At 36.5% G+C, this 19148-nt stretch overlaps 1 protein-coding gene across 17 annotated transcripts in view; it reads right to left on the reverse strand.

Moving 5' to 3' along the window:
• Positions 1-19148, reverse strand: part of PAM (peptidylglycine alpha-amidating monooxygenase) — a 123989-nt gene that overhangs the window by 82126 nt on the left and 22715 nt on the right. Inside the window, exon 1 of one of the 17 annotated variants that reach the window (XM_010405689.4) lies at positions 16758-16848. The exons of the other annotated variants lie outside the window; for them this stretch is intronic. The gene's annotated coding sequence lies outside the window, so the exon portion shown is untranslated. Of the gene's footprint in view, positions 1-16757; positions 16849-19148 lie in introns of those variants that run through there. 17 annotated transcript variants of the gene reach the window in all.

The following is a 19148-nucleotide window of genomic DNA, read 5'->3' on the forward strand; positions in this document are numbered from 1 at the left end:
AAACCACTACATGTGAAGGAACCCTACTTCTTACAGGTGACTGAACACCTGCTGATGGGAAGAAGGATATGAATGCATTATTTTGCTTTGATTGTCCATGCAGCCTTTGCTGTCCCTGTCTTTACCTCAGCCCATGAGCTCTCTAATTTTCTTGTGACTGTCTTGTCCGACCCACTGGAGGCCAGTGAGAGAGGATCTATGTGGTGCTGACATGCCTACCAGCCTTAAACCACAACTAGTTTTGTTTATTTGCTACCTCCGTAACACAAAACAAGTCAAGAGAAATAAGCATGAAGGGGAAAACAAATAACCTGCATCAGCTGTGGGAAACGAGAAAACAAATAACCATCTAAACTACTGTGAACATGTTTCCTGCTCTCTACAACATCCAGCCCAGCCTCCTGATAAGATTTCCTTCTAGAAATGTGTTCTTGGAGTATGAAGGAGGATTCTCAACCTTGTTTCATTTCCAGAGTAAAGTGAACAAAGCATTCTTCCCTGGAAAATGCTATTCAGCTATAGGCCACTAGGACTGGAAAGACGATACATGAAAAATAGTAGGATACCCATCCCAATCTCTAAATTTTAAGATTCAATCCCCAAATTCTTTTTTCTGTAGAAGAAAGGTATATGAAATTATAACTATGCAAGATTGGGCAAGACAGCTTATTCCTTCTAGATACTGGAATTAAAAAAAAAAAGTTTTAAATTGTATTTATATATAAATACTTGTTTTCAAAACATAGGTGATTCAAATGATGTTTAACCCCCCTTTTCAACAAACTGCAGGGGCAGAAAAATCTTTAAATACAAGATTTTTCAGTAATTCTATTGTTTATTTTCTCTCATGCAACATCAGTGTTTGACTTATGAGGAAGAACATCTTTATTTCACATTTCTTTTACTTCCTTTAATTGTTCAGTCAAAAGTATGTATGAGAGACAGGAAAATGTATGTAAAATCTACAGTAATTCTCCCTCAGCAAAACAAAAACTATTAAAGCAGTCAGACTATTTAAGCAATTAGTTTTCACATACTTGTGAGATCAATGGCAAGTGCAATTTTAAAAGCTTACTGACATACTGGTTACTCCCATTTCTCAGTAACACTAGGCTTTATTCATTCTGAAAATCTTGCCTGGCATTAAAAAAAAAAAAAAAAAAAAAAAGAAAAAAAAATTGTCAACAGCCATGAGTCATACACATTTTCTCTCTCCCAGAGTGTGTTCAGTAATTTCAAAAATTTAAAGTTATCTTAATTTTAGATTGCCTCAGCTAAAGGAAGTACATTACTGTCAGCATTACTCACAGCACAGTTTAAAAGCAGACCTATCCTTGAATGATATGAAGAGAAATCAGATACCTTTGAACACAAAAGGAGGAAAGTGACGCTACTACTGAAGGAAATCTTTCATGCTACAAGAGGAAATCCTTAGAAGTGCCAGAAATTAAATATATACTTTGCCTCTTAAAGATCTGACACCTATTAGACAGAACTGTGGAAGATTTTGTCAAGTACTCCAAACTTTAAAACAGTACTAGTTTCCTTCAAGCAAAAATAAAGAAAAAAAATTTATGACAAATCTGTTGACAGCCACACATTTAATTCATTTAAATTATGAACCATCAAAAATTATGAGTAATTTCAAATCTTAATGCATAAACGTTCAAAAACAAGATCTTGTTGTGTGACAGACAACTGTACACAGATGACCTTTGAGAGTAAAGAACTGCAGCAAGTGGAAAGAACAAAACCACATCACACACACACAGGACTGTGCATTCCCATTCAACAATGTTGAAAACTAAATAGATTTCACATACTTACAATTCAGTTTTTATATACACACACACACACAAAAGTTCATTCCATTAGTAAAAGCAATGAAACAAGAAGAAACTAACAAGAAAGTTTTTAGAAGTTTTGCTGTAAACAAACGTTCCTCAGAACTGGGTAGAACCAGATTTCATGTCAGCTTGATTTGGTTTCGATCTTTATAATATAATTTAAAGCTACATAAAAAACATCCATCTTGTATGGGGCTGCCAGATGAGGTCAGAAAGATTTGGAAGATCATCTGTTCTCATTCTTACCAGACCAGCACACTCCACCCACATCTTTTCAGGCAAGTAGCTCCTACATCTTACTTGGGATATAACATTTTATGTGTATATATATATATATACATAGACACACATATATACATACAGAGTTCATTTGCCATTTTTACAATTATTTGTGTCCAGTAAGGCTCTTCTGGGGTTTTAAATAGAATCTTGCACAGAATGGATGAGACTCATAATACAGGAAGCAATGTCTTCACTTGATACTGATTTATTACTGTTTTCCACAAAACTCCGACAGATGTGGGTATAAGATTAATCAGCATACTGCCCTTCCTAAACCACTCTACAAAATCCTCAGGCTTTATGTTTTCTGACTCTTGCATAATGGCCATGATTTCAGGTTGAGGAAGAATCTTAAGACTTAGCTTGTACTTAGCTAATTTGTTGAATTCATCTGAAAAGAATTTCTGCAATACATCATTTGAACAGAACTAAGAAGTCTGGTTTAATGATTTCTGAGCCTGTGTATCAGAAAGCAAAGAATTTAAGCTCTGCATTTTACTACAGAGGTTGCCTTGCTGAGATCTGCAGACACCTGGCAAGAGAAACTGGAACATGCTAGAACCCTATCTGTATTTTTCAGCTTTCAATGTATAACCACTGCTCACTGAAAATTAAAAGGAAATTTAAGATGTATCAGAAACTTCCATTAGGAAACAGAAAAAATTTTGTTTACTTTTCCTAACTTGAGTACCTGTGAATCCTACTGATGTCTGGACTCTTGAATGCCATTACAGGGAATGAAATGGAAAATAATTCAAGAGTTGTAATGAAATCTCTTCAATTTTGTTGTGTTTTAATCCCAGCTGGCAAAGGACTCAGTGTTGTTTGACTCAGTATTTGTCTTATTGCTTATGCCAACTCTTAGAGACTCTATATTGGTGTTGCAAGTGAGTTACCCCACTCCCCCACCAATACAACAATGGTAAATATGTAGGTACATATTTAAATGCCAAGTTTAATCACTTTTTTTTAAATCTGGAAAACAAAAAAATTATTAAGTAATTATTTTATGTGTTTTGCCTTTTGCTTCAGAATGCAATCTCCTTCCTATGCTATTCCATCTGTCAAGTGATTATTTTGATTAGCTTAAAAGCCAGCAATTAAAAAGGCTGTTTTCCTTGGTGACTTGTCTCTTGTTAAGCACCTTGTGCATGCCAGCCTGGCAGTACACTTCTCTAGGAAGTGTTTTTTAAGTAACACCTCCTGTGAAAGAAGAAAGTGAGCCAGGAAGTCCTTGAAAATACAGAATTTATTGGGAATCAACTCACTTTTGGAGGAAGGGATGGGACAGTTTCACAGACAACAGCAACAAACTGAACATCACAATTTCAAAGACCATTTTAACTACAGGTCAGCTCAAAAACCCTACCACTTTTCCCCTAATACTCTACTTAAGAGTACATGTTATGGAACAGAGCTAAAAGCAACCTAAACAAAGCAGTTTACAGGCTGCAGTGAATTTTTGTGATGCACCTTCATTTGTCTATTCCACCTTCCTCCAGAACAGCCCACTCTTCTGACTGGACATACACAACACTCCTTTAGCACTAAGCAAATATAGAATACAAGTAGTAAAGAGAGAAACCTATACTTACAGGACCTTCTAACAATTTTTCTGCTATTTTGCTTAACAATAGTCAACTACTTATTTAACAATAACAACTTAATACAAACAGATAAACCACAAACTGACATCCAACAGAGAAAGAGAATGAGGTGTTTTTTCAAAGATTGGCCTTTGCTGGAACAGGAGGCAAAGGGAAACCCTCACAATTCCTGGCACAGTGCTCACCCAGCAGGGTGGGGCATACAGGGGGCCAGGGGAAATGCAGGAGCATCTGCAGGGGATTGAAACAGCCCTGGGAAGCAACTGCAGGGACCAGGGTTGGCAAACAGGGACCAGGCTTGTTCAGCCTTGAAAGAAGAATGTTTGTGGGAGTATCATTGGGGACTACAAAGAAAGAGACTACCTTTCACAAGGAATCACAAGGAAAAGACAAGGGGTAATGGGTATAAATTACTCCTGGGAAGATTCTGTTGGACAGCAAAGGAACATTTTTCATAATGAGAACAATCAGCTCTTGAAATAATCACCCCTGGAATGTGGTGGATTTCCCAATGCTGGGCTTGTTTAAGATCCATCCAGAGAAGGTGCTGGTGATCTTGACTGGACCATGCTTTTGCCAGGAAAGCTGGATCAGATAATCCTTAAGGTTCCAACCTAATATTCTGTGATTCTTGCAATAACAGCAATGATTAAAGAAAAAAAACCAACCAAAATACCCACCTTGAGTCCCGGATTTTAAAAACTGTTTATTGTACCCAGTGACACATTTTGCTACTCCAACAAATGCTGTACGTAGTAATAAAAAGCTTTAGTACTCGACCAGTACATGAATTCCTAGCCAAAATAGAATATAGGGAACAAATCAAGCACTTCTTCTACAGAAGAAGCAGTAAGATCCACCATGTTTCTGAGCATGTCAAAAGAGGACAGGAACAAATCTTATCAAGATTAAGGGCAATGGGGTGCCTTTTAAAAAAATAAAAATAAAGTCATTATCACAATCTATGAAAGGATATCATAGTTACTGCAAGCCCATGGGCTCATACATTTGACATACAAAAAAAATACGATGCTTGACACAAATTTTTCTTATTCATAGATAAGATAAAGTTTTGGAGCAAGATTTTCATTTATCCGAGTAAGGAAGTACGGAAAACCAACAGCCAGCTATTCAAACTAAATAGCATGCAGAAGCAAATCCAAGCTGATTGCAAAATACCAGCAAGCCAAGTTCCAGAAAAGGTCACAATTCTTTTATGCCAGATTCTCCAAGGCAATCATCATACTGAATAATGAATGCTCTTAAAAATACAGCCTATCAGCAGAGATATTTGTTCACATGAGTGCAAGTCTAATCTCATGAACTCAGTTGCAACATTCATGAAAAGATTCACCCAGGAGCATATGAATTGGAAACCTGGTTATGAGCCAAACTACCTAATCACCAACTCAAAAGCACACAGGTGTGTTTGCAAGAAAATGTGGCAATGACTTTTATTTTTAGTATAACATACACTCTTTTGCTTGTTTTTATTTTAACAATCAAGTTCCCATAAACTATTTTGACACTAGTTCAATTACAAGCTAAGAAAACTACTTTGCTATCAAAAATTTGTACAAAATTATAATTCTTAATTAAGAATACATTTTAATGTTTCTCCTTAATGCAGTAGCATGAAACATCTACAAACTAGAGATAAGAGACTGTCCGTCCAGAATCAGATTTGTGAAGAAACTCATTTTACATGTTCATATTTTGTCCAGTTCAACTACAAAACTTTCACATTATTGAACTTTATAAACCTGTAAAAGTGAAGTTTTAGACTAGTAAAAGGAAACATTTTTAAATTAACACACTAAAGCTTATTAAGGGTACACCAGTGACTTTTTTTGATAATGTAAGAACAGTTGATTAAAAGATTTCTTATGTATTACAGTGCTTATTAGAAGTTTTTCCAAATGCAACACCCACTCACCTACAGTCATGCAATAACTTGTCAAAGTAGCATTTTAGCTCCTCCTAGATGACATCATCTGTTTTTTAGCAAGAAGTCCCAAATCTCCCATTCCCAGTTCCCCACTCAAAAAAACTGATTTTTCTGACATAAGGTGAAAGCTACCAAGAAGTGAGGGGTGTGGGCTGAGGAGAGAAAATACAGAAGTCATTCACATGCTATATAGAAATAGTAAACAATATTCTGAATAGGACTTTTGGATGGAGTCTACTACTCTGTAAATTTTTTTTTTTATTCTATAAATACCTTTTTCTGAATTTTCTTCTTTCTGGGTCAAGAACATGCATTTTTGCAGGAAAAGAAAAAAGATCAGTAGAGAATTTTCCAAAAATGCTCAGTTTGAAATGCTACGCAAAACATTACACAGACTTAGCTTAAGTTATAAGTAAAAATGTGTCTGCAGCAAGACATAATAAATTATTCAAGCTGAGTCCCAAACACTGAATCCCAAACGATTCCAGAAATGCAGTAGTTGAAAGCAATCAGGAAGACATCTGAGACTAAAGCAAAAAAAAAATCCAAAGATAAGTATTTTTTCATTCACATAAATGTTTCATTGTCACATTATAAGTCCTCCTTAGCCATTGATAAAATACAGAAAGAAAGCACTTTTAAATGCATTTTGGTGTAAAATATGACAAGAATTTTGTACAACAAAATTTGCCCAGTTTATGATAATAAAGAAGCAGGTCAGCTATCAGCAGACTAAACACACCGTCAGAAAGTCAGTACCTACTTCAGTTGTTGAGAACAGTTACATATTTTTAACGCTATTACTATCTCAAATGGGGAAACACTTGTTTTTCCAATGGATTACACTGACAGTTTAGTATGAGACAAGTTATTTCACTAGTTAACAGTACAAATCAACGTAAAATAAAAATAAGGCAGTACTACAACAAAGGAGTTCTAAAAAATCCAACCATGATGGAAAGGGGAGAAAGAGTTTAGTATTACACATTACTTCCATTTCTGATACTCTTAGGTGTGTATGGAAGCATTAGGGTGTGATCCCTTGGCAAGAAACATAATACATACTCCAAACTCACCTTGGAGCACAGTGCTTACCTCCCCTAACACTTTCAGATTAAGCGTGTAAGTTCCACAAACACACCATAATTCCATCATTTTCACCTTAACTGCATTCCAGCAATTCAGGCTTGAAATCAACGTACTAAAGGACATGGCATAGTGAGGCAAAGATCAAGGCTAAAGTCAAAGACAGAAGCCAGGTGACCAAAGGACAGTAATTCTGTATTAAACAGTGTAATTGGCATGGCATTTTTCAGCTGCAATCAAGACATTTTAAGTGTTAGAAACAAGGGGAACCTCCACACCAGCAAGAAGAAATTTGTCTTCTTCTCAGGTTCAAATCACATCCTATGCTTCCCTTTTTTTTTTCAAGGGGTATCTTCAAACTCTTTTACAAGATAGGGCTGTAGGCCTGGTGAAGTACAGCTCTTTTCCAAACATGGCTGTTTGCTCTTATCAAAGGTGACAGCCTCAGTGACTCAAATATTGGGATTTCTGTCTTCTTTTATCCTCTAGAAGTAGACTTCTAACTTTTGAATCAGACTTTAGCAGCAAGAAGGGATAATATCAATACGACTGTTACTCAGCACACTTTTGGTGGGGTTTGAGTAGCCTCTGTAAACATGTTATATTTTATAAATTGCATCATAAGCAGAATTATTTCTTCTAGTTTTTAAGCAAAACCCATAAAAACTTACTGTCACAAAAAAAAACAGATGACAAACCTGACTTTCAGACTGCCTTTCAAATTATCTGCTCAGGAAAAGTTTTTGTAGCAACATCTGTCTTTGTATCAAGACACAATCCGGTATGGCAATCCATAGAAGTGCCAACGCTTGCTGGCAACATGCCTGCTGAAGAGGGTGGCAGGCACAGCAATGTGAGGACAGAGGGTCAGCATTCTTGTCTTCTGAATAAAGGACTCACTAATGCCACAGCAAACTTAAATTTTGGATGTTTTAAGGTAAGAAAAAGAAAGCGGGAATTGCTCTGTGATGATGAAATACAAATACGTGCCAGAGATACCAGAGGGGAAGTTACTAGAGGTGAGGTTGGAAACTGGGATATGGTGGGGGGGAAACTTCACCACTGAAGCTCCATAGTCTAAACTGCACTTTGAATCCAGTGATTAGGACATTGCAAAAATACTCTAAAAGTAAGAGTTTTGATTTTAAGATATATGAGTTCTTCTGAAAATAAGGCTTGAAAACTCAATGTCAATTTTCTTTCCTCAAAGCTGAGGAAACAGCTTTCCTAACAGCTACTCATGGCAGCCTAGTAAGCACTTCAAGGGTCCTTTGATAACACATTTTTGCAATCACCTTTGTATGGCTATGTAATGATTTACTTTAAGTCACAATGTTTGTGAGGAAAACAAAGAGCAGGAATATAGTGAATAAATGCCATTTCTAGCTAAAGCCTTCACGGAAGAAGGGTATCATGGGTAAAGATCCCACATATAGAAATTAACCACACACTTCATTAGATCATTTCCTCTTGTCCCATCATTTGTTACTTGGGAGAAAAGCCTGACACGCACCTGACTATAACCTGCTTTCAAGTAGTCACAGAGAGCCATCATAGCACACCTAGAAGTTTAACTCCCAGCTTAGGGCTGTATGCACTGCTTGCCTTCTCTACATAAGCAACCTGAAGCAACAGAAGTAGAAGCTTTTTAACTTCACAGCAGCAAGCACACAAATTCCCCAAGCACAAGACCAGCTGTGTCAAGCTACCAGGAACCTGAGCTGCACAGTTGCAATACAGTTGCATGGGATTTCAATCATAGATAAGGGCTTTATTTATAACCAGTGTAACTGTACAAAATACATAACAAAATCTCATGATGTGTCCACATAGCTTTTGTTTCCTGCAGGCAACCTGATTGAAGGATAGCAAACTATCTGGAGCAAGTAGAAAGAAGCAATTTTGAAGCAGTGGGCACCAGTGTCACTATTACCAGATGGCTCAGAGATGCCACAGACTCCTTTATTCCTCACTCTGGCTCCATGATCCTTTTAAAGGCACTCAAATAAAGAGACAGCTCCACACACAGGTTAACTTTACAGAAATGAAGGAGAATGACTGTGCAGAGGAAGAGCATGGAGGACACATAAAAGTGGTACAGAAAAAAACCCTAATGCTGTTTAGATGCATGAACTCTTCAGGTGTTAACATAACTGATAGATGGAAGGTGATATTCATTTCCTTGTCACATGCTCACTACATGAGAACTTTTCCCAAAACCTCATGACTAGACATCTTAAATTTGTTGTCAAATAGTTTTAACAGATTTTAATACTTTATATGAAATTACCATTAAGGTTTTTAAAGGGAAGACAGGAACAGAGCATTTTTTAGTAAAAACAGGTAGAATTTATTCTAACACAGTTTCTTGCTTTCCTCATATGTTCAAATTTTCCTATTCATCCATTTCTCAAAACAGGCAATTCTATACAACCTCTCATTACTTATCCTGTACTTTCACGGGTGTTTTGTATCAGATGACAAAACAGCGCTATCATTTAGCAGTCTTGGCACTGTACTTTGGCTAAAGAGAATTAAGCCTGATTTGGCATTAAACTGCAAAGATAAACATTTTCACTCTCTTTAAGTTATTTAGAAATCAGAGAGGGCTGACTGAATTTGATCATCATTGTGCTGCCTTTGGAGAAGGACAAAAAAATGATGAACACCACCAAAAAATAGAGCTGTGTTAAAATGAGCTATATTTAGCACTACATGAACAGAAGCCAGTACTGCTCTCCTTCATTATGACACTGACAGTACCAAACAGAATGCCTGACCAGTTTCCAGGGGGTTTCAGCAGCTACTGCTGATGCACTGCAGAAAACAGATTGACACTGAAGCCTATTTGTACTCTCTGCCATCATGTGCTCTCCTACCATCCAGTTTAAGACAGTTAAGCAAAAAGACATCAATTACAACTGCCCTTCCAAGATGCTGCTTGGAATAGATGGAGCATATATCTGAAGCTTGTTTTCCTGCTAAGCACTGATTGGTTTTAAACAACAAAGTAATCCTAAAGATCCATTACCAAATATCGTGGGAAACCAGGTATTCAGTGGCAGCCCTATCTCCAGTTTTGTCAGTCATAATGTTGCACAAACTAAGAATCGGAATATAAATAATAGTGCCCATAAAAGAAATCAACAAATTAAAATCTGACAACTTGCTTTTGAAAAAAAATAGGTTTATAATGCAAATCTGCCAGCTAAACACAAAAGTTTGTCTATTTATACACGAGATGCAGAAATGACTTTTAAAATGTAATCAGAAAAGGTCAATTTGTTTTCTTGTTCAAAACAATCTCACTAGAACATTCTCAAAAATGCATTTCACTGATAGCTATAACTATTTGTATTAAAAGGGAGAGATCATATATTTTTTTCCTATCCCCTGTTGAACATCCCCTACAACAATGAAATGCTTGGCTGTGTACGGTACCCCCAAGACAACAGACATATCTTCATCCTTCTAACACCTAGCTGAATTCACTGAAGAGGTTTTTTTGTTGGTTGGTTGGTTATAATTAGCTCACGCTCAGCACCAAGTAATACTGACTGCCACTCAGATATGCTTCACCTACAAGCTTCACCTGTGTTTTAATTACTACAGCAAAACCATCCACTATACCTCCAAAGGCTCCACAATTATGTAACATTAAAAGATAAAAACTCTTTTAACTAAAGGAGGTTACCCATGGTAGTCATAGTGCACTGCTTGCAGAGGAAATGGTTAAAATACTGAAATATTGATAAAGCTTAACAGCTTCCTGAAAAAAATAGTTTTCTGTAGAAGTGGATGTTGAAAATGTCTTCTTAAATGAACTCTCATTCACTCATAAAATAAAAATACAAGCCTAGAGTTTACACTCCAGTACAAAAAATACTATTATAGTTGGGTATTTATCTACCTTTTTGAAGCATTCTTCTCCAAAATTCACCAATAAAGCTTTTAAGGCTATGTTAACAATGAAGAATCTCATACTCTCTTGTCCCACAAAAACTTCATGAAACAGTGAAAGATAAAAGATGTAACCTACATCTGTTAAACATAACAAAGACCTGCACAACATTCAATCCCACCTGAAGAGTAAAGCACACATATTACAGAGCTCTGACACATAAATAAAACTAAGAAAAAACTGATACTAGAAAATCATTCCTAAAGAACACCAAGGATGAAGAGTATGAAACACATACAAAAACTAACTCTTTATGTACTTCTCTATGAATGTGGGTATAATGTGTATCCTGTATATAATTTAAATATATAATAAGAGACTAATTCACAAGTGCTTCCATGGAATTCTATTCCTAGAGCTTCCATGATACAAGGCAGTAGCTGATTAACTACAGATTGGGAACCAAAGCACAAGTTCATGCAAGGCCTCATGTAACCAAGCCAAGAGCTAAAATCCTGCTCACTCATACCAGAGCACTGCTTGCAACAAATCATCATACCAGTTCTTGCAAAGTCCCCTTGCTGCCTTCAGTAAAGCTCACCAGAGAAAGTACACACCACAATTAAATAGGACAATTCAAAAATCTTACCCTGGAGTTGACTGTCAGGTGGAACATCTCCCTATTACAGTATCTCATTTTAGTTACAGACAAACAGAAATACAATACTTACCACTTGTAGTTCTTACAAGGTAACCTCTATTAATGGGTGAGCTTCTGTAACCAACAAGTAAGATACAACATACACTTTCATACTTACTCTAATTGAAGGAGAATATATTTATAAAGCCTCATTATCTCTCAAGAACCTAATTGCTTTATGGTTTTTCTTTTTCAAGCCTGAACTGAAAAAAAAAAATTGCATTAAAACAAGCTCAGGTCTTTCCTAAATCAAAGAAATTGCCAAGTATCACCTTGTTAGGATGAAAGAAACAGGATCCAATTCTTTTACTGCCCCAAACATGATGGCCTTACCTCTTTCATGTCCCAGGATGTGCCTAATTTGCTATTTGAGACAAACATATGAAAACAGACAGTCCTCTTTCCAAGATTTCCTGAAATCACAAGTTAGGGACCAAGTGTCTTTCTCCCTTTTGTCTTTAGTAGAATTGATGGCATGCTTGGTTCCATGTATGTTTGGGTTCCTCTGTTTTCCTTTGAGGATGGCAGATGACTTTCACACAAAAAAAGGAACTGCATCAGCCTTCTATCTCCCTTGTAAAGCCATTGTTCCTTAAGAATCCAGTCAATTTAGAAGAGGAAACAGCTACTATTTTTAGCAGTTTTGCAAATCTGCACTGACTCATACTCAGACAAACTGATTAATTGTTCCAGGATTATTTTGTGAATTCAGCTGCATGGCACAGGATGGGCGAAAAGGCTAAGCAAAAGCACTCCACACTAGTCTGGTCATTCACTAAACAGTTACCACATCCAGAAAGTCTACAGCAGTGATTACGTGAGCTGGCAGTGAGGCTAAACTCAAGAGCGGTCAGCCAGGGGGACCCCTGAGGCATTCCCGTTTCCAGGCTGGTTTCTTCAAGAAAGAAAGGGAGGGATGGCATACTAAGTGGAGTACTTCGAAGTGGTTCAGATTTAATCTAGCTTTTCTAGGAATACCTCAAGGAAATTTGTACTGTGACATTCCTTCTAATGGACTACATAGACTCCTTTAAACACCAGAATGTGGCAACACTGCAGTTCTACAGTGCTTTTCTGAAGAACTTGCTCCTTTCTTACCTTTAAATATACATACCACTTCTCTAAAGGCATTTCTCTAAAAAAGCAGTATGGAATCAACTACTACCTTCAAATTATGTTAATTTTTTAGTTAAAGAAGAAACAAGCAAACAAACAAACAAAAAAACCCCACCCTAGAAGTAGCACAGCAGTTGTAAAGTTCTGCTTTCTTGTAGCACTCTGACCCCTCTTCACAAGTTCATAAGACACTCCTTACATATCATCTAGTAACAAGATTCACCAGCCTAGCTCTACCACTCAACTCTAAAACAAGACAAACACTACTAGACTGTCTCAGCAAGTAGTGGAAGTCATACATGGAAACCTTCCAGAAAGATCCAAGACTTTAATTTCTGTAGAAATCCAGATAGACTGGCTTAGTTCGAAGACTTAAAAGTTCCCTTTTGACTCCCACCCTTTCCCACCATAAAGAGCTTACAGATCTACATCCAGAGAAGTGAAAATAAGACTCACACCAATTATAATGTTCAGCTTTCACTGAAGTAAATATAATTTTTTTTCAGCCAAGATTTCAGCGGCACCTCCAACTGAAATAATTTACTTTTATACTCATTCTATTGCATGTAAAATAATATAAAAATAGCTCTGTTAAAAAAAAACCCAAACCAACAAGACAAACCCCTACCTACAACCTCTCTGAGGTAACACATGACATAACTTAGGAACAACACCACTGAACCATAAATTAATGTCTCTTCTAGATGCACAACATTGCTTCTATTCTTAGGTTAAAAAGATTGAAAACAAGAAGGCAAAACAATCATGTGGTTTCAAAATTTTGACCTATATTCAGGGAAAAAAAACCCACATAACAATACAACGACTTGGAGGATATGGAATAGGATGACTGAAAAACAGAACAGAACCTATACATGTTTGCATGTACAAATGAAGAAGCTCAAAATGAAATTCTAAGGAAAAAAATATCACCGAAGTCCTATTTCCCCCACTTGACCTTCCTGACACTGAATACTGTCAAGATATTCTCTTGCTTTTTAAAAAATTCTCCAGAATTAGGTGTTGTACATAAATATGGCAGAGACAAACCAGCAAATTCAGAATAACACAAGCTCTAGAGAATGGTAAAATGTTTTTCTTAGCACACCATTATTTTTGTTGTATATTTACCTTTATAGTTTTTTTCCCCTTGAAGAATATCTAAGCCACCCATCACTACAAAATGACCATATTCACAGTATATGACAATATTCCCAACACCTGAAGACAATAATTTTAGAACAGGAGAATATAATTTTGGAAATCAATACGCTAGTTACCAGTCAATACAGAATGGAAATATTTATAAAAGCCTTGAACTTTAAAAATCCATTCAGGAGAATGTCAGTTCTTTCTAACTACCCGTTCTGCCTGTTTTAATTATCATTATTACACAGATTTAGACAAACATGTGCACATGGTTCCAGACAAAAGAAAAGCACTTAGGAAAAAAAAAACAGTTACCAAAAAATTATGCAGATTGTTCTTCATTTTCATACATCCACAGAGGGGAAACTCTATCTAGTGCACAGCTGAAGCATGATTTTTGGAATAATGCAGGGGGAAAGAAAAGACAAAAAAGACACAGCTGTTGCATAGTTGCTTATGGATTTTTCTACATTTTTAATAGTCCTGATTAAATTATCCAATCTTACAGAAATATATGAATGCTTATCTACAGGTAATTAATTACATTTTGACAGAACAAAATTATTAGGTACTTTTCTGTAAGCAAATCCTAGCAAGATTAGGGTACATCTTTTCTCCTATTAACTGAAATACCAAGCAAACCACAGAGCCTTCATCCCCCATTCCACATGCATGCGTACAAATAATGTCAGAAGAGATAGGACACAATTGAGTAAACTTTACTGATTCTGAAAGACATTACAATTAACTTCTGCGCAAACAAAGACAAGCTCCATGCTTTAAAGATATAACTATGTAAAATTGCTTAAAGCTTTGTGTTGGAAGAAAATCTGGCCATATCATGCAGACTGAGAAAGGCAAGGTGGTCTCAGTTCCAGGTCCCCACATCCAACCATGGAGAGGTTAAGCATATATCCCCACCATGCACACAAAACATATGTTTTACATACATATTATGTACAAAACTGTACACATGACCAGCCATGGGGCAAGGAGGGAGGTAGAGGAGGAGGGCATAATAATTTAAAGCCAGCACATTCCTAGTGTCAGGTCTTGAACTCAATTTCCTTGTTCAAACAAGGTCAAAAATTTATCCAGAATTTCTATCTGAATAGTAACTTCCCCAAATATCAGGGAATATATTCAGAAACTGTCCACAGATTCTCATGTGCCAACCAGCTATTTTTTCTCACAGTTGTATTTGAACAGAGAGATTTTAAATTCCAGAAAAAACCCACCACGATTTTAGGGTACAGTTGTACTAATGGCTAAGTTGATACAGCAGAATATGCTCAGAGCTAATGCTCTGCAGGGCAATTAATTAGATTAATTAATTAATTAGAGAAAGACTACTCTTTTCAGCATTGAATTGACTTAACATCCCCAAAAATTCTTAGCTTTACCTTAGATAATGTTCTAATCTGTTCTCGTTAGATAATATAAACTGAAAGAAATCCCAATTTACCCTGTTCAAGTCTTTTTTTTTCCTTAAAGAACTTCTCCTTCAGCCCATATTTAAGGTAATTATCTCTCTCTTCATCTTCATCTTTTTGAAACTCACTCTGTGATGTCCTTCTGTAGGTCACTACTACAGTACTATTTGAAAAAAGCATGTTTCTTTCTTTAAAGTAGTCTTCATCCTTTCCCCTCAGTTCTCCTGTAATCCTGCTTGTTTTCTGCTCAGAATGGAGAAAACACAGCAATGATTAATGACACCACTGCAATGGAAGATCTCAAGAGTGCACCCAAACATGCATCCTTATAAATGACCTAACAGGATTATAGTGGAAAAACAAACAGAAACCCTGTTTCTGTAATGAACTGTTTGAATGTGAAATCTGAGCATAGAGTCAGAACACCTGGTGGGAGGAAAAACAAATCAAACCCATTAATAAACATGAAAAAGAAGCTCCCATCTACAAACTACTACTACATCATTAGACACACATTCACTAAAGAAACACACATATTACATACTGGCTGGTTATGTCTAACATGCCAAACTGAAAACCAACCAAACAAAAAACATTGAATGAAAAACAAACCAAACAAAAAAGAATGTACAAAAAACCCCTAGTCTAACCTCCTGTGCTAAAACAGAAAAGATGCACCATTCCTAGAGCCATAAAGGAGGACACTGTGACCAATTCAAACTTGCATTAAATAGATAAACAGACTTTATTTTTTTAAGTGTCAAATATCAAAGTTAATAGGTATCAGAATCGGAAGGGGTGTTGGTTTCTTCAGTTTATCTAAAATACTATTCTTATCCATATTAATGTCCAAACTAATAGCTAGGCAGTCAAGAGAGAGAAAAAAAGAGCACATACATCTTTATACTAGAAAGCAAAAAATCCTCAGTCCACAAGGAATTAAAGATACTCAAAAGGCACAGTATTGTCACTAGACTATCCTTCCTATTCTTCTAATGCACCACATCTATTGCAATTAATAGCACTAAAAACTAAGTGTCTCATCAGTCAGTGCATAATAAGCATTTTGCTTTAGAAATGCCAAGAGAGGACCCCTTTTCCCAAAGCAGACTTAAGTGTGTAAATAAGCCAAGGGATGTTATGGTCAAAAAGCAGAAAACAGGCAGAGGTTAAGAAAAGTTACTTGCATACTGGATATGCATGAGGGGGGGAAGAAATAGAGGTACACTGGTGGACTTGTACAATAAATACCACCTTAATGTAGAATTTCCTGCAACACCAAAGCCCTTTTTTAATGTGGGGGATGGGGGGGTTTTGTTTTAATAATAATTTTTTTTTAAAGTGAACATTTTTCTCTTCGGTAGTACTCCCATTACATTATTTGGATGATCTTCTTATGATTAAAAATAAAGCTCTGCAAATTTAAATTGGTAAAAACCTTCTAACTATTGAATAAGTCAGGTTTTTTACTTCAGGGATTTTTGGTTTTTATATTTTTGTTTTTTATATTTATGAAAATTACCTAGAGTTTGTCATTACATTTAAATTACACCAAGCTATGCACAAGTGGTTCATCTAAAACATACTTTATGCATTTAGTGAACAACAGGGAATAAGAACAAACCAACACTGAAACTTCAGTGTGAGGATACATAAAAATTACTCAATACGAAGCAAAAGTCACTTACCTTCCAGTCTCATGAATTACTAAAATAACACTGGATAACAGAATGTATGGAGAGATCTTTAGTGAGGGCTGAATCATCTTCATGTAGACGCTCTGAACAGCCACTGTATGCATACTGACATCATCAGTAAAGACGTGGAGGCAAAGGATACTATGGTAACCATGCAATGTGCTGAGAGAGAAGCCTTTAATTGCTTCAACAACTTCCTGCGGCTCGTGCTACTAGGTTTCCATTTGCTCAGAAAGAAATGAAGGCTGTCACAGAGGCAGTGTGATACTGCGCAGAAAAAAACCCTCCACTGAATCCTGATTCTGTTAATTGTGATGTGACTTTTTAAATGACAAGTGTCATAGCTTGAATCTGTTACTGAAATCTTCTGACATCTACAAGATTTGTCAGGAGTCACAGGTCAAGAAACAATACTGTCAGGTAGCAATTTTATAAGCATTTCTGTTTTCTCTATGCATTGATACCATCACATTGGGATATTACCTTCTTCAAGTTACAGCACAGTTTTATGTGTAGAGCGTTCTTCTGCACCAGAGGGTAAAACAGTGCTCACAACAAAACCTGAAGTCCAGCTAATACTAAAGCTCAGGTATAATATAAACTGACATGCTGCGAAACAAGGTATTTATCCTGGTATCCTGTCTCTTTCAACTTCAATGACTATTAGCCAGTAGACCACTTACCAAGGACAAGACTCTGGGAAATATTACCAGCAGTGACATGATATGGCCCAAAGATAGCTGAATAAGATGATTTTGGCTGTTTTCCAGAAAACTGGACTACTATCTCTCCATTTTACATACAAATAGTTCAGCAGATATTTACTTGTTTTCTCAAAACTGAAGAATAACCACATGACTAACAATCCAATCAGAATTACACAGTTAGTTGGGATTCTCCCAGTTTGGAGTATCTAGAAGGGCCACCATAAACAGGTTGTTTAATCAATGCCACTGTTTCAATTTTCATGTCAATCAAACTCCTGTGAAGATGTTACGCTTTTCACAGTTAGGTTGGAAGTCCTCATCATGAAATGCGTGGGTTAAGAACGTTACTGGGCCAACCACTTTCACAGCTAGATGTCATCTGGTCTTACAGACCAAATTTTGCACTCCTATTTTAAAAAAGCACATTTCATGGCCCCCTTTTCAAACACAAGTGCAAATTCCCTCAGATGCTTCACACACATGCTGCTTTCCATTGGAAATTTTCTGCACACACACGGTTTCAAAACCATTTGATCTAAGGAACCAAGGGTATTGTCCTCCACCCCAGTATTTTTATGTATATAATGCTATGCACACTTTAGGGGAAAAGGTAGAGAGAGAATAGAAGTAAAAAACAGCTAGACAGTTGCCTTTATCACAAGTTACAACTCGGTTAAGCTCCCACTAACTGCAGCAATGCAGAAAGCCGTAACAAGAAGCTTCTTATGTTGATCCTCTGTTGAGACCAGTATTATGTCTCCAGTGGACACTAACAACACTCACCCATGCATAAATACAGAGAAAAACAGCAGCTGAACACAGTAGCTCAACAAAAACAGAAGACTGTACCCTCTCTGTTCCCTCCAACTCCATCTTCAGAGACTGATGTTACAAGCATGGCAGCTCCTTTTAGGAAGCCCAAAAGTCAAAAGAGCCACAGCAGTATGAACAGTGAAACTTCTTCTAAATCCAAGGTATGAGAGAGGTAAAGGTGCTTACCATCTCAAATTAATTTCCAAGTTAATAGCTTAAAAAAGGAAAAAGAAGAAAAAAACCACATTAGCCTGAAGCCAAATAGAAAAGCTTGTTCTAAAATTAAAGCACTAAACTTCTGACTATTGAGTTGAAAATACAGTTACAAAGGATGAAAATGAAAACACAATTTTAAATTGCTAGATGACACATTGAGCTTTTAAAATGACATTTATGCAAAATATCTTTCCCACAATCTCCTTCCTGTTTTGGGAAAGGGAAGATCAGACAGTACCTGCAGATCTACTAAATTACATCCATCCTCTCAGAGGATGTAATAATAAATCAAATAAATCCCTCAGTTGTCTTGATTTAGCAGCTAAATGTCTCAGGTTTTTGCAACTAGAATCTCATGTAAAAGTGTTTCTCTGGGTCAATTCCACAACTTCCTCTTCACCTATAGTTAACTCACTTGACTGCGTTAAAAACTAAATAAAAGGCTACATCGTCCAGTCCTTGAACAGTAACTTAATTTAGTATGGAATGCTAGTACTCTCAGGGTTTGTATATAAAACATCCCTCTTGCAATTGCTACAGAAAAACAACCGATTTAGGCTAGATATAAAGTAGGGAGACGGGTATCAGAGGCGGATTAAAAATACCAAATGGCACTTTTTCATCCTTCTTAGTATTTCTTTGAGCT

This window comes from Corvus cornix, chromosome Z, assembly GCF_000738735.6.
Source record: "Corvus cornix cornix isolate S_Up_H32 chromosome Z, ASM73873v5, whole genome shotgun sequence".
Classification (NCBI taxonomy): Eukaryota; Metazoa; Chordata; class Aves; order Passeriformes; family Corvidae; genus Corvus; species Corvus cornix.